General features: G+C 39.8%; 1 non-coding gene across 1 annotated transcript; it reads right to left on the bottom strand.

Annotated features, from left to right (window-relative positions):
• Positions 1-6,773: 6,773 nt before the first annotated feature.
• LOC118482392 lies at positions 6,774-6,879 on the bottom strand. The gene has a single exon (XR_004868432.1). It is a non-coding gene; the product is annotated as a small nucleolar RNA R71 (small nucleolar RNA).
• Between the last annotated feature and the right edge of the window lie 7,705 nt (positions 6,880-14,584).

Genomic DNA, 14,584 nt, shown 5'->3' with positions numbered 1-14,584 from the left:
ACCCGAACAATGATAATAATGGAAACCCAGTGGATAACAGTGCCATTCAACACATAGTGGCACAAGGAATAATAGATGCGATGCCTATTAAAACGGTTAAGGAAGCAGAAAACAAAAGTGATCACGGCAGTAAACGACCAATTGCACTTGAACACAGCGTAAACAATGGACCCATACTTCAAGTGCCCATTCCCAAAAGAAGAAGAACCATATCTTATGGTTGTTCTTATAAAGAATTCTGGTCTTGTAAACCAATGGAATTCTCGGGCAATGAAGGGGCCGTTGCAGCTCTAAGCTGGATAGAAAAGACTGAGGCTGTCTTAAAAATAAGCAAGTGTGGCGAAGAGGATAAGATAATGTTCGCTTCCAATCTGTTTAAGAACTCAGCCTTAGAATGGTGGAACACTATCCTCCAGTCAAGGGGAAGTGACAGGGTTTACAATATGGAATGGGAGAAATTTAAGAACATGGTGGAAAGGAAATTTTGCCCTCCCAATGAAAAAGAACAGATAGCAAATAAGTTCTTAAACCTTAGAATGACTGGATTGGATAGTAAGGGTTATACTACGTTATTCTTTGAATATGCTAGAATAGTACCAACCCTTGCATCACCAGAACCAGTATTAATCCCCAGTTACATCTGGGGATTAATCAGTGAGATTAGGCATGTAGTCAAGGCAGCTAGACCTCAAACTATAGAAGAAGCTGTAGAACTAGCAAACACCTTGATAGATGAATTAGTGCGTACACGAGAGGAGGACCAGAGAAGGAACCTAGCTCAAAGGCTTACCCAAGAATTTCGTTATGGAAATTCCAACCATGGGAAAAATGTAGGTTCTACCGCTGCACCCTACTGTAAGGCCTGCAAGAAGAAGCATTTGGGAAAATGTTCCACTTATTGTAATTTCTGCAAGATACCAGGACACAAGGAAGAAGATTGTAAGAAGAAACCTAATAATGGAATGTGTTTCAACTGTGGAGAAAAAGGTCATGTCAAGCCAAACTGTCTGAAACTAGTTCCAGCCATGAACAACAAGACTACTAAGAATGCTAGGGCATTTGTTCTGACTGCGGAAGAAGCAAAGATGATTCCGGACATGATTGCCGGTACGTTTTTAGTTAATGATGTTTTTGCTAAAGTATTATTTGACTCTGGTGCGAACCAAAGTTTTATTATTACTTCATTTTGCAAACTTCTCAATCGACCATTAGCTAAACTACCACAAGAATGTCTAGTAGAGACAACAAATGGGGAAACCATTAAGATTTTTGAAATCTTGCAGGGAGCAAGAATAAAATTTTTAAATCAAAAGTTTATTGCAAACCTTTATCCAATGAATCTGGCCGGATTTGATGTTGTATTAGGAATGGATTGGTTAATAGCCAATAAAGCTAGTATTTTATGTGATGAAAAGTCAATTCAAGTAAATTCACCGAGGGGTGAAAAGATCACAATTAAAGGAGATAAGCCATCTAGATCTACGAAATTCATCTCTGTGATGAAAACAAGTTATATAAGAAAAGGATCATTAGTGTATTTGATTTACATAATCACTAACACTAAAGGAAAAGAATTAAAAGATATTCCAGTAGTATCTCAGTTTCCAGATGTGTTTCCAGAAGAATTACCAGGATTACCGTCAGACAGAGAAGTTGAATTCAGAATCCATCTGCTACTAGGAATAGCACCAATTGCCAAAGCACCTTACCGTTTGGCACCCGCAGAAATGCAGGAACTGAAGAAACAGTTAAATGAATTGTTGGAGAAAGGATTCATACAGCCAAGTTCATCACCATGGGGAGCGCCGATCTTATTCGTTAAAAAGAAAGACGGATCGATGTGAAAGTGCATTGATTACCGTGAATTGAACAAAGTCACGATTAAGAATCGGTACCCACTACCGAGGATCGATGATCTGTTCGATCAATTGCAAGGAGCTCGATTTTTCTCAAAGATCGATTTACGCTCAGGATATCATCAATTAAAGGTACAGGAAGAGGACATTCCTAAGACCGCTTTTAGAACAAGGTATGGCCATTGACGGGTAGTCCGTAGGACGACCCTTGAGTGTTATAAATGATAATTTAACCCCGCATTTATCCATGTAATTGTCTAGAATTAGGTAACTATGGTTGTTTGTGTTTCAGGTACAAATGGAGCTTAAAAGGGAAGGAATTTGGAGCATCAATGAAAAAAATAAAGTTTTGGAACTGAAGAACTAAGAAGAGCACATGATAGAGGATGAAATTACGAGAACGTGGGCGAAAACGGCGAAGAAAACGGAGTTGAAACGAGAAAGTTATGAAGAAAACAAGAAAACGTATCCTGGCACCATCGTAGCCTACGGCCCTGGCCATAGGTTAAGGTCCTCAGCTACGATTAAGAATCGGTACCTACTACTGAGGATCGATGATCTGTTCGATCAATTGCAAGGAGCTCGATTTTTCTCAAAGATCGATTTACGCTCAGGATATCATCAATTAAAGGTACAGGAAGAGGACATTCCTAAGAACGCTTTTAGAACAAGGTATGGCCATTGATGGGTAGTCCGTAGGATGACCCTTGAGTGTTATAAATGATAATTTAACCCCGCATTTATCCATGTAATTGTCTAGAATTAGGTAACTACGATTGTTTTTGTTTCAGGTACAAATGGAGCTTAAAAGGGAAGGAATTTGGAGCATCAATGAAAAAAATAAAGTTTTGGAATTGAAGAAGTAAGAATAGCACATGATAGAGGATGCAATTACGAGAACGTGGGTGAAAACGGCGAAGAAAACGGAGTTGAAACGAGAAAGTTATGAAGAAAACAAGAAAACGTATCCTGGCACCATCCGTAGGCTACGGCCCTCAGCTATCCAAAAGTTGCCGTAAGCCAGTTTAAAAGCGCCATAAGGAGTTTATATGGCACCGTAGCCTACGGCCAGGGCAGTAGGTTATGGCTCGGAGCTGGGGAAACTTGTTACTGCCATATTAACTCGCGTTTTTATGATGTCTTTTCACTTCTAATCATTCCATTCGGTTACACAGCAGTCTAGAGGCGATTTTGAGTGTTCTTGGTGCTTGGAAACAATTTCTAAACATCTTGTTAGTGTTTTTAATTCCTATGAACATTAATATGTATGTGATGATGATTGTCCAAGCCATGTGCGGCTAAACTTATGGTGGTCATCATTAGTTTTAGTTGAAGGTTTGTTTGAGACGTTTGTGCTTTGATTTCGTATTTCTAGAATGATAAACGTAATCTATCTTTTGTTTATTATGGTGTGTACTTATTTGCTTGTAAATTGTTGATTCTTATGTTAATCTAGTTTGAAACCGTACATTCTTGGTGTTGTTGGCAATCGAGATATCATGGGTAGAATTAGCATTGGGTAAGGGTTAACTGGTCATCGGGTAACAACCTCACGTTCTAGGAATCTGAGTACTTAGTTCCCTTTTATCACAATAAGTAATCACACATGAACTATGTCTATGTAGTTCTTTCTAGTGAATGATAGCATAAATGTCGAAGCAAACCGGAAACTAAAGATGGTCATTTGCCTCTAAATTGTTTACAAACCAAATTTCTATTTTTTGCAATTACATTAGTAATCTTAGCTTTAAAAATCATACAAACCAACTCTTGAATTTTACTTTCATTGCAATTAGTTTAACTTAGTTAATTTAGAGAAACTTTTAAATAGCACACATTCCACAAACTCCCTGTGTTCGATACCCACTTACCTCTAACTATTTAGTAGTAATTGGACTAAATTTGATTGTGACCACGACATCACGTCAAATTTTGGCGCCGTTGCCGGGGAGTAGTGCGCAACGTGTGTTATTTTTGATCTTTTTAAGTTTGTTATTTTTCTAGTTTACGCTGGGTGTGTTAGTGTGCAGGTATTTACAGGTGCATCCGTACTAGGAGCTTTCACTAGCTATCACTATTGGCATTTGATCCAGAAATTGAACGGACTTTGAGAAGGAACATAATTTTGCTAAGAGAAAAAAAAATCAGCGGTTCACCAACAACACCTACAACACCAGTTACACCTATCAGAAACATGAATCCACCACCACCACCCACTACGGGTGAGCTTACACCACCCTTTATACCATCTTCAACACAACCATCACCAAATACTACCATTCCTACATCCACACCAGAAATCAAACCAACCAACACTACCATACCTGAGAATACACAACCTGAACATTCTTTCAGTTACAACCCTACATCATCCACTGTTCCAGCTTATTCATCATTTTTCCCAATGATGCGTGCTAGTGTGTATATGTTTTAGGTATATATTTAAAGCCCTTTTTACACTTTTTAGCCAAGTTTTAAATTTATAAAACACGATATTTACTAACACTACACACACATATGGGCAAGTGCACCCATCGTGGACGTAGTATAGTGTTGGTAATATACTGAGGTCGTCCAAGGAGACAAGAGCTTTTAGTACCGGTTTATCCTCAACGTCTAATCAAATCAAAATGTTAGAAAAAGATTTTTAAACTAAGAAAATAAAACTAACTAAATACTGAAAAATAAAAATAAAAACAGATAGACAAGATGAATCACTTGGATCCGACTCGTGTGTTAGTATAACCTTTGATTATTTTCGCACTTTTGCACTTGTTTAAGAGATTATATTAGTTATTGTAGTAGGCCCCTCTTTTGAAGGCGACGTTACCCTCAACCCAGTAGTTTGAGTCAGCAAGGATACAATCCTAAAGGGTCGGATTATGGAAAAATAATTAATTAAGTTATTAATGCAAATTATGGTAGGCCCCTCTTTTGGAGGTGACGTTACCCTCGACTAAGTAGTCTGAGTCAGCAGGGATACAGTCCTAAATAGCCGGGTTATAGTATTAATAGTAGTTAACTTATGAGGGGATCAAAGAGTTTGGACCCCCGCCATCCAATACCTTTGGGTATTGAAGGATGTCCTACTAAATTTGACTCAGGTCCCTTGCAGGACCTCTAAACGCTGAACAAGGGCAAGACCCTTACCAAACCGTTCCCTTAACCCCCGACCAGGTAGCCAACATACCTCCATATAGACCGTGGAGATATGAATGGTGAAAATCTTTTATTTTATATAGACAGTAAAATAATGCCAAGACACCACAGACAAACGATAAGGAAGAATCACCTTCAACATAAGAAACTAGTTATTAAAGTCATTAATACAAAACCAATTAAGAAGCGCAAAAGATTAAAAATAAAAAGTATTATACTAAACACTTGTCTCCACCAAGTGATGTAAGAGACTTAGGCAAACATGGCCTTGATTGTCAAGAACTCTTACGATCAATCTTGGATCCCGAGACGACTCACACACTCTATGATGGACAGGGATGATGGTGTTATGGTGGTGGTGGGTGGTGGGTGAAGTGTGAGAGAGGTGGTGTGCCAAGGGATGAGTTGCAATGGATCCAAGCACTCCTATTTATAGGCTGAATAGAAGCCTGGGCACGGCCCCGTGTCTGCTGGGCACGGCCATGTGCCCGTCTGACACTATCTCTCTTCATTAATTGTAATTCGCAATTACAGTAAATGCGCCTGCAGCACTTTGGGCACGCCCCCGTGTTCAATGGGCACGGCCCCGTGGTGAGCAATAGAAGCTTCTACAGGTTTGTCTTTTCTGCTGCTTCTTGGGCACGGCCCCGTGCTCGCTGAGCACGGGGCGTGTTCAGTCTTCTGCCTTCTTTGTTTTGCTTGGGAGGCTGCTGTCGAGGGGTCGGGCAGTCCACTTTTGTTCCCTTTCTTGTATTTATGTTAGATTTAGCTGTCTTTTTGCTTCTTTTGTTAATTTGAGCTCATTTAATCCTGAAAATACAAAAGGAAGACAAAAATACACTTTTTCCAACATTAGTACTTAAAAAGGGTTAGTTTTATGTCTCATTTGATGTAATTTATATGTTGCATTTTACACACATCACCCAACATTAAAAAAATCATCATCATCACGAATACCACCACCTAACTTATACCAAACAGGTCCATCGATTATCCATTCTACTCCATTTCAACCGGGAGTGCAATTTCAACTTACTTCGGGAGTAAGACAAGATGGGTTCCACAATGGGTATGATGTCGATTTTCGGGGATATGATGAAGAAAGGTACATGTATGGAGGTGATGGAGATCAAGGGGAGTTTACTTACGTACAAGGACACAATCAAAGAATGTCAAGTGTTGGTGGGATTATTCAACAACAAATTGTACCTCAACAATTGCCACAACAAGGTCCACCGATTCAAAGGCAAGTTCGACAACAACAACATGTGGGGCCAAGGTTTCAACCACCTCCACAACAATTTGGGCCTCCACGAATGCAAGTTCAAAGACCAATGGGTCCTATACGTCCAAGAGTTTGGTTGGGTGTACCAAGAAGACACCTTCGAGAACATGCGAGAGGCATAGAAGCACATGTTAGACCGGTAATCACTCATAATCCTTCAGCAGTAGTTATTCCTCACAATGATCAAGGGAGGACGTTCGAAGTGCGAACGAATTTGTTACAAAGTTTGCCAAAGTATAAGGGTTTAGCAACGGAGGAGCCTAATTTTCATTTGGAGGCTTACGATCCGATTTGTAATACTATTGGGGGTTAAGGATTCTCAGCCAACGATGTTAAATTGGTGCTATTCCAATTTTCCTTAGAAGACAAAGCGAAAAAGTGGTTTTATACATTGCCTTCCGCATCTATCTATACATGGGTAGAAATGCAACAAATCTTTTTGGATGAATTCTTCACCGCACAAAAGACAAATGATGCTAGAAAAAGTTTAAGAAGTTTTCAACAACAAATGGGTGAAATGTTTCACGAAGCATTTGAGAGGTTTAAGATGATGATAAAGAATTGCCCTCATCATGGGATAGAGCTATCGGAATTGATGAATGCATTTCATGAGGGGTTATGTTCCAAAGATGCGCGTGACTTAATGTCTATCACAAATGGCACTTTTGGCACAAATTATGAGCAAGATGATTTGGAATTTTTGGAACAAATGGCGGTCACATCGATAAGAAAAGCTCAAGCATCAAGGAGAGCACGGCCGACCATTACCCGAACTCAAGTGCATGCGGTAGACGATGGTAATTTTCAAACTTCGAATCAAATTTATGATGTTTGTGCGCTTTGTAATGAGTTAGGACATGCGGCTGAAAATTGCCAAGGAGTGGAAGGGCAATATGAGGAGGTGAATGCATTGCAAGGGCAAGGAAGGGGTGGTAGAAATTACAACATGAATTCCAATACTTACCACCCCGGTTTGAGAAACCACCCAAACTTTAGATATGGAAATCCCTCAAACCAAGCTAACCCGAATTTTCAAGCAAGTCAAGGTAACTTTGCTCCACGCCAACCGTTCAATAATCAAAGTGGGTTTTCGGGTCAAAGTTCTTCTAGTGGAAATGAGGTCATGGAGATGCTCAAGGCAATGCAACTAGAGATGCAGCAAAGAAATCAAATGGATAATGTTCGCATTCAAAAAGATGAAATCCGTGACAAAGCTATTCAATCGTTGACCACTCAAATGGGTCAACTTGCAAGTGACCTTGTCACACCCTGGCTTTGCGGAAGCGTTGTTAATTTGGTGTGACTTCTTAATACCATAGCTTAACCATAACAAAGCTATATGAAATAAAAACCATACAAGATCATCCATTAAATTAAGTTTTGAAATATAAGTAACACAACATTGTCTTAGGGCATTGACTCATGCAACGGAAACTACAACCTGATAACGTAAAACATTGTTCAGAAGACACAAACGTCAACATGAAATAAACACAGTTTAAGAACTGTGACTCGTCCAGGAAAAAGTCACATCCCTTAAACTTGGATGACCTCGTAACTCTTAAGCAGCGGGAAAACGTAACATACCAGCGCCAGATCTTTAGTTCCCTGAAATACATGTAAGTTGGAAAAATCAACAATAATGTTGAGCGAGTTCATGTGTAAGCGAGTAAATAAACCTTTGTATGTATAAAAACCCTGGTATGTAGCAAATAAGGAAAAAGAGATCACCAATGGTTTGCAAGGCCATTGATATGTGTGAAGTGCAAGTAGGGAGACTCAAACCTAGCGGATTTATGCGTTGGGCACAAAGTCACCCCGAGGTCCGTTATGCTGGGCTTGGGGCTGGGCTCGCTACACCCAAGTAGATCTACCGCTCCTGTCCCTCGGTCCTACCCTGAGGATTAATGGCCTCAAGTTTCCGCCTACCCACTCACATGATCTAAGTAGTAAACCTCCTTACGCTAACCATACCATGTATAAAGTATTCGTAAACATTGTAACATGTATTTCACCCCCGCAGTTTAGAAAACTGAAAACAGTTAAGAGAAAAGGGGGACATGAACTCACAGTGGTGCGTCTCTACCAAGTATACCTCCTGATCAAGCGGCTGTGCGACGACCTACACGTACTAACTCTATTAGACGGACGGCCGTGCCTTAGCTTTATGGTTTAAGTTTTTGGGAAATAGTTAGACAACTATTTCGTGTTTATATTCTGTATATACTTGGTAATTATTTTCCTTCCCAAGGATGGGGGATTTAATACACGTGCGTTCGTATAGCTTTGGAATATATTATTAAGTCTCACTTAATATATATTTTACTTCTTATTCCAAAATATAAATATTCTTCCCAAAAATATTATATTTTAATACATGTGATTTTCCCAAAATAATACCTTGACAAAAATACGCGTTCATAAATATTTCCTTAAATGCGTAAGTTACGTTTTAAAGATCGAGTGGTAATAGCTATACCGTTGTAACTTAAATATTTATTGCAAAGGCGTTCGTATTATTTTGGAGTCGTTAACATGATAATATTATTTTTACCCTAAAAATAATATTTGTATATTTCACAAAATAATCATAAACTCATAACAAATGACGTTATGAAAAATATATAATAAATATATATTTACCAAGTTTTATTTTGTGAAATCCCACCTCTGATATTTTGTAAATAAAGTCGTGGCGAAATCTATAATTTGAAAACATGTCAAAATGTATTTCTAACACTTGTAGTGAAAATATTTCTAAGTGTTAGGTTTTTGGAAAAATTTCGCCAGAGTTTCCCCTGTAACTGGAGGTGGCCACGCTTTCAAGCGTATCATTTTCTTTTATAAATCAAACCAACAATTTTCTCATTCAATCAAAACAACGTACAAAGCAACAAACTAGTCAATAAATATGTAAATCGCAAGAAACACATGAACTTGTAGTTTTTCCAAAACTATGAAGTAAATCCCATTACTTTTAGTGGATCTTTATATATATCAATCCGGTTTCGTAAAAAGCCTCGTTTTTAAAGAAATTCCATCTTTACAACTTATTGTAAAATTTGACAAAACTAGCTTTTTGTCGAAACTTAGTGTTACACAAGTGTTTACACACTTGTGTGTTTAAAAATCATTCTTGATCATGTAAGATCCGGCTTCAGAAAAATATGATTTCTTGGACACTTGGTCCTTTGAAAATACCGCTTGTAGATCCGTAGATCTACTAGTTTTAAACACTATTTCATAAGTAAAGTCGCTTTTACACAAGTTCAAGTTTCGTGTGTGGTAGAGTTTCATCATTTAACCCTTGTTACACTTAAACAAACCCTATGTCATGATCCATGATCATGACCAACCCGGGTTAAACGATGATCCGAGCTACCACAACATAGATCGGGCCCAAATAATAACACAAAACAAATCCTACACGATTTACACAACAATCTAGTTTTTAACCATCATTTTTAGCATTTTTAGTAGACTTTTACGCATCATTTTGTATGTTCACGAGTTTTAACCGTCACATATCGTTTTAACCACTTTAAAATAGACCGAGAGTGTGATTATAGTAACTTACTACTAGCTCGAGGCTAGGGAAGATTCTAGACGCAAAATGAGTGGATAAAAGCAATGAGATGAGGTCCTTCGCCTTCCGAATGCACCAAGCCTCCTCGTATGTGATCCTTAGCACTTGTAGTCACTTGGAATAGCAAGATCAAGATTGAATGATGGATGGTTGAAAGAGGGGTGTTCGGCCGTGAGTTTATGGAGAGGAGAGGGAGAGTTTTGTTGAGAGCTTAAGTGTGGGAATGTTATGTTGTGCCAAGTCTTGAACTTATAGACCATTCACTAGTTCATTAACCATTGGATGTAATGTCTCTTAGATATTAGACATAAGTGAATATAATAATCAAGATTAGGACAAGAGTGGGGTCACCTAGTGACCGATTCGGTTGGGGGGGGGTAATCTAGTTAGTTTTCAACTATTTAGTTAGTATATAGTTAGGTTAGTTAAGTTAGTTTAGGGATTAACCCGGTTACTAGTGTGTTGTGCACTATAGCGGGTGTTAGGGTATTCAGGGACCCTAACTGGCTCAGAAAAAACTAAACAATGTTAATGGCAATATTTTCATGTTCCGGGTAAAGTCCGGTTGTTCGGTTAGATAGTGATCCGTTAAAGTGCTTAACAAAGCTTTAAAGTGTCGTTATTACTATTTTTAGTGACACAACTTATTCCCGACACTTTGGAAAGTGTCTAGTAATATTTTCCTCATGTTTTGGCACTTTATTAGTTAACCAAATGCTGAATTTTTAGTTAAAGTGCTGAATTTTGTACTTAGGGTACGTTTTAGGCACATCCGGTCACTGTAACTTATTCCTAGTGACGCAGTTCTACAACCCTTGTATCTCTACACTCACTATTAGCGTAGTAAACTATCTCGGGCTCATACAGGCCTTAGAGGCAGTGTCTGCCTGATGCTGGCTTTATCAGCATGTTTTGATAGGTTATCCGTTCATAGTGCTACTGTGCTTTTGTGCATCAAGATTGTCACTAGAGTTCAGCATGTAAATAATGTAGTGACAGTAAATAGAGTATGATGCAAGTATGTACATGTATCAGTAATCAAGTAGCAGTTTATCCACAAGTTCAGGTAAGCACAGTAATTAAGCAGTAATTAATTATTAATTAAGTCATACGGATACCTGATTTAGTGAGGGTTGTCACAGACGTGGCATTATTGAAGAAAGCAAAAGGTCAATCACCAAGTGACACGGTGATAAATCCCAAGAACATAAAAAGCATTAACATCAATGTGGTAAGCACCGTTCCAAATACTAAATTTAATGAAACATTGCTAACTTTTTCGTATCAAGTGAACTCAGGTTTGGAAAAAGATGCCGAAGTCGAGAATAATAAAGAGTATGGAGCGCTAATCGTGCCTATCCGAGTGGGGAAACTAAAAATTCCTCATGCATTATTGGATTATGGGGCGAGCATGAGTGTGTTACCAGGTGATCTATACGACATGTATGATTTTGGTCCGCTTCAGGATGTAGACACCATGGTGAGTTTGGCGGATGAAAGTTGGAGGCGTCCACGGGGAATTGCTAAGAATGTTATGATTCGGTTGGGAGAATTCAAGTACCTGGTGGATTTTCTGGTCTTAGATTATGCTACTACCGAGATGGCGTCGCAACAAAGGGTGATTTTAGGTCGACCGTTTCTCTATACAGCAAATGCTCAAATCAACTATAGAGACGGGATCATTATTATGACCAAAAAGAGTCGTAAGTTGTTCTTTGATGTTCAGATGAGGATTATTAGTTACGAGTCCATTGAGGGGAAGGGTAGCGAATCTAATGGTCATATGAAAAGCATGTGTCAAAGAACGAAAACGAATAAACAACCGGGTCGTGAAGAAAAGTATGAAGGTTCAAGCAGGAGTGTAGGTGATTTTCCACCGAATGAACATGAGATGGATGCATTTTGCTCAATGGCACGAGGAAATGATGGAGATGATAGAAATTGTTTCTTTGAGCCATCATAAATGGGGGGGTGGCATAGTCTGGCTGAAGACCTGAAAACTTAGCGTTGCTCGGGAGGCAACCCGAGGGTTTTACATTGATCTTGTTTGTTTTGTTATTTTTCTATGTTTCAGGGCTATGGCAATGTTCAAGTGTGGGGAAGATATGCAGATCTTTGTGTGAAGATGGTGGTGGAAAGTCGAATCATCTACAATATGGTGTGTCAAGCTTCACCAAGTTAATGTAATCTTCCCTTAATCTTGTTATGTTCTTTAGTTTTGAAATTTTTGTAGTTAGTTGGTGTGATTTTGTTGTTAAATAAATGAAGTATAAAAAGAAAGAAAAGAACAAAAAGAAATTTGGGGTCGGAGTGTTAAAGCTTAAGTTGATGTTAAAGTGGTTTTTAGCGATCATTTCTTTCCAAAGCCATACATTGGGGTCAATGTATCCCAAGTGTGGGGATGGGGGAAATTTTTGTCGATTTTGAAAAGTTTTTGTTAAACCAAGCGAAAAACTGTTGAATTTTGAAAACTTGACATTGCCCACGTGACACATCGGCAACCCTTATTGTCCTTTCTTGGTGAGTTCTTGGGCCACACACATGATTAGTAGAGATTAATTCTTTTTGGTTTGAGTGGTAGTTTGTGATTTGTGTTAATGGAACTTGCATAACGAATGCTTGTTGAAGCCTAGGTTTAGCGTGCTTGTAAAGATGAGAAGGGCATTTAGGTATCTTCATCTGGATGTGTGAGAGTGTGGGAATGGAAGGTTGGACCTCATACGATATATATATGAGCTTGGTAGTGTGAGGGGGCCGAGGTTTGGAATAAATCAAAATGTCGTCGATAAACACAATCACGAACTTATCCAAGTACGGCTTGCAAACTCGATTCATCAAATCCATGAACACTGCAGGTGCGTTTGTCAACCCAAACGGCATGACTAGAAACTCATAGTGTCCATATCGAGTTCTGAAGACTGTCTTCGGGATACTCTCCTCTTGTATCCTTAACTGATGGTATCCAGATCGAAGATCGATCTTAGAGTAAAAGCTTGAACCGTGCAGTTGGTCGAATAGATCATCGATCCTTGGCAGAGGGTATCTATTCTTGATCATCAGCTTGTTCAACTCCCGGTAGTCAATGCACATTCGAAAACTACCGTCCTTCTTCTTGACAAACAGAACTGGAGCTCCCCAAGGCGAGAAGCTTGGTCAGATAAATCCCTTGTCTAACAACTCTTGAATTTGTGTCGACAGTTCTTGCATCTCAGACGGGGCAAGTCTATAGGGTGCCTTAGCCACAGGTGCAGCGCCTGGGATTAAATCGATGCGAAACTCTACTTGCCTCTTAGGCGGCAATCCAGGCAAGTCCTCTGGGAAGACTTCTGGATATTCCCTCACGACAGGGATGTCTTCGATCTTTGGTTCTGCAGCTTTCTTGTCTACAATGTGTGCCAGAAAGGCAGCACATCCCTTCTGCAAACACTTTCGCGCTTTGAGGCAGCTGATAATTCTTAACGGCGTATCACGCTTCTCTCCGTGAACCACAATTGTTTCACCATCTTCGGTTGGGATACGAACAACCTTTTCGTGACAAACTATCTCAGCCTTGTTGCCTGATAACCAATCCATTCCTACCACCACGTCGAAGCTTCCCAATTGGACGGGTAGTAGATCCAGAGCAAACTTACGCTCTCCCAATTCGATCACACAACCTCTGACAACTTCATTGGCTTCTACTAACTTTCCATTGGCCAATTCGATTGAGTAGGGAATATCTAACTTACTAGCGGCTAACCCAAGCATATTCTAAAACTCTAATGATACGAAGCTATAATCGGCACCAGTATCAAATAAAACGGATGCATAGCGTTGGTTGACAGGGAACGTACCAGTAACGACATTGGGATCTTGGCGCGCTTCCCTCGCTTCAATATTGAAAACTCTTCCACGGGCTTGGTTTAACTCTGGGCAGTTCCTCTTGTAGTGCCCAACATCACCACAGTTAAAGCATCCAGGTCTTTGCCCGTTTCCACCAGCTTGATTATTCCTCTGGTTACGATTCACTGCGCCCGCTTGATTCGCATTGTTGCCTCGATTCCCATTTCCTCTAATGTTTCCTTGTGGGCGATTTCCGATTCCACCCCGATTATTGTTTCTGTTTCCAAATCCTCCCTGGCCTCCCTGGCCAACAGTGGCCCAACAAGAATCCTTCAAGTGGCCAGGTTTCCCACATGCTTCACATACTTTCAAACTACAACGGCCAGAATGGTGTCGCTGGCAGGTATTACACTTGGGCTGAGTGCCCATATACCCCTTTCCTTTCTTCCCACTTCCAGCTGTAACCTGAGCTGGCGCGCTTGTCTCTCCTTTCTTAACAACCCCACTGGTGCCTTGCTTGAAGTTTGAGAACTTCCGCTTGTTACCTCCGGATGACTCGACGTGAGTCTCTTTCTTCTTTGCCTCGATCTCATCGAATTTGTTCAGGCGGATAGCCTCCTCAGTGAGAGCCACGCTCAGATCAATCGCCTCAGTAATTGTTGCAAGCATGGAGGAGGTCACCATGCTTATGATTTGGGGAGCTAAACCCCAAATGAAGCGTTCAATCCGCTTGAATTCTGGAGTGACCATATAAGGTACCACATGCGATAAGTCATGGAACCTCTGAACATATTCCGCGATCTTTGGACCTTCCATTTTCAAATGCCAGAACTCAGTTTCCAATCTTTGGAATTCCGCGCGAGAGCAGTACTTTTT

This window comes from Helianthus annuus, chromosome 9, assembly GCF_002127325.2.
Source record: "Helianthus annuus cultivar XRQ/B chromosome 9, HanXRQr2.0-SUNRISE, whole genome shotgun sequence".
NCBI lineage: Eukaryota > Viridiplantae > Streptophyta > Magnoliopsida > Asterales > Asteraceae > Helianthus > Helianthus annuus.
Note: the sequence above shows the minus strand (reverse complement) of the source record. Positions and strands in the feature narration are given on the sequence as shown.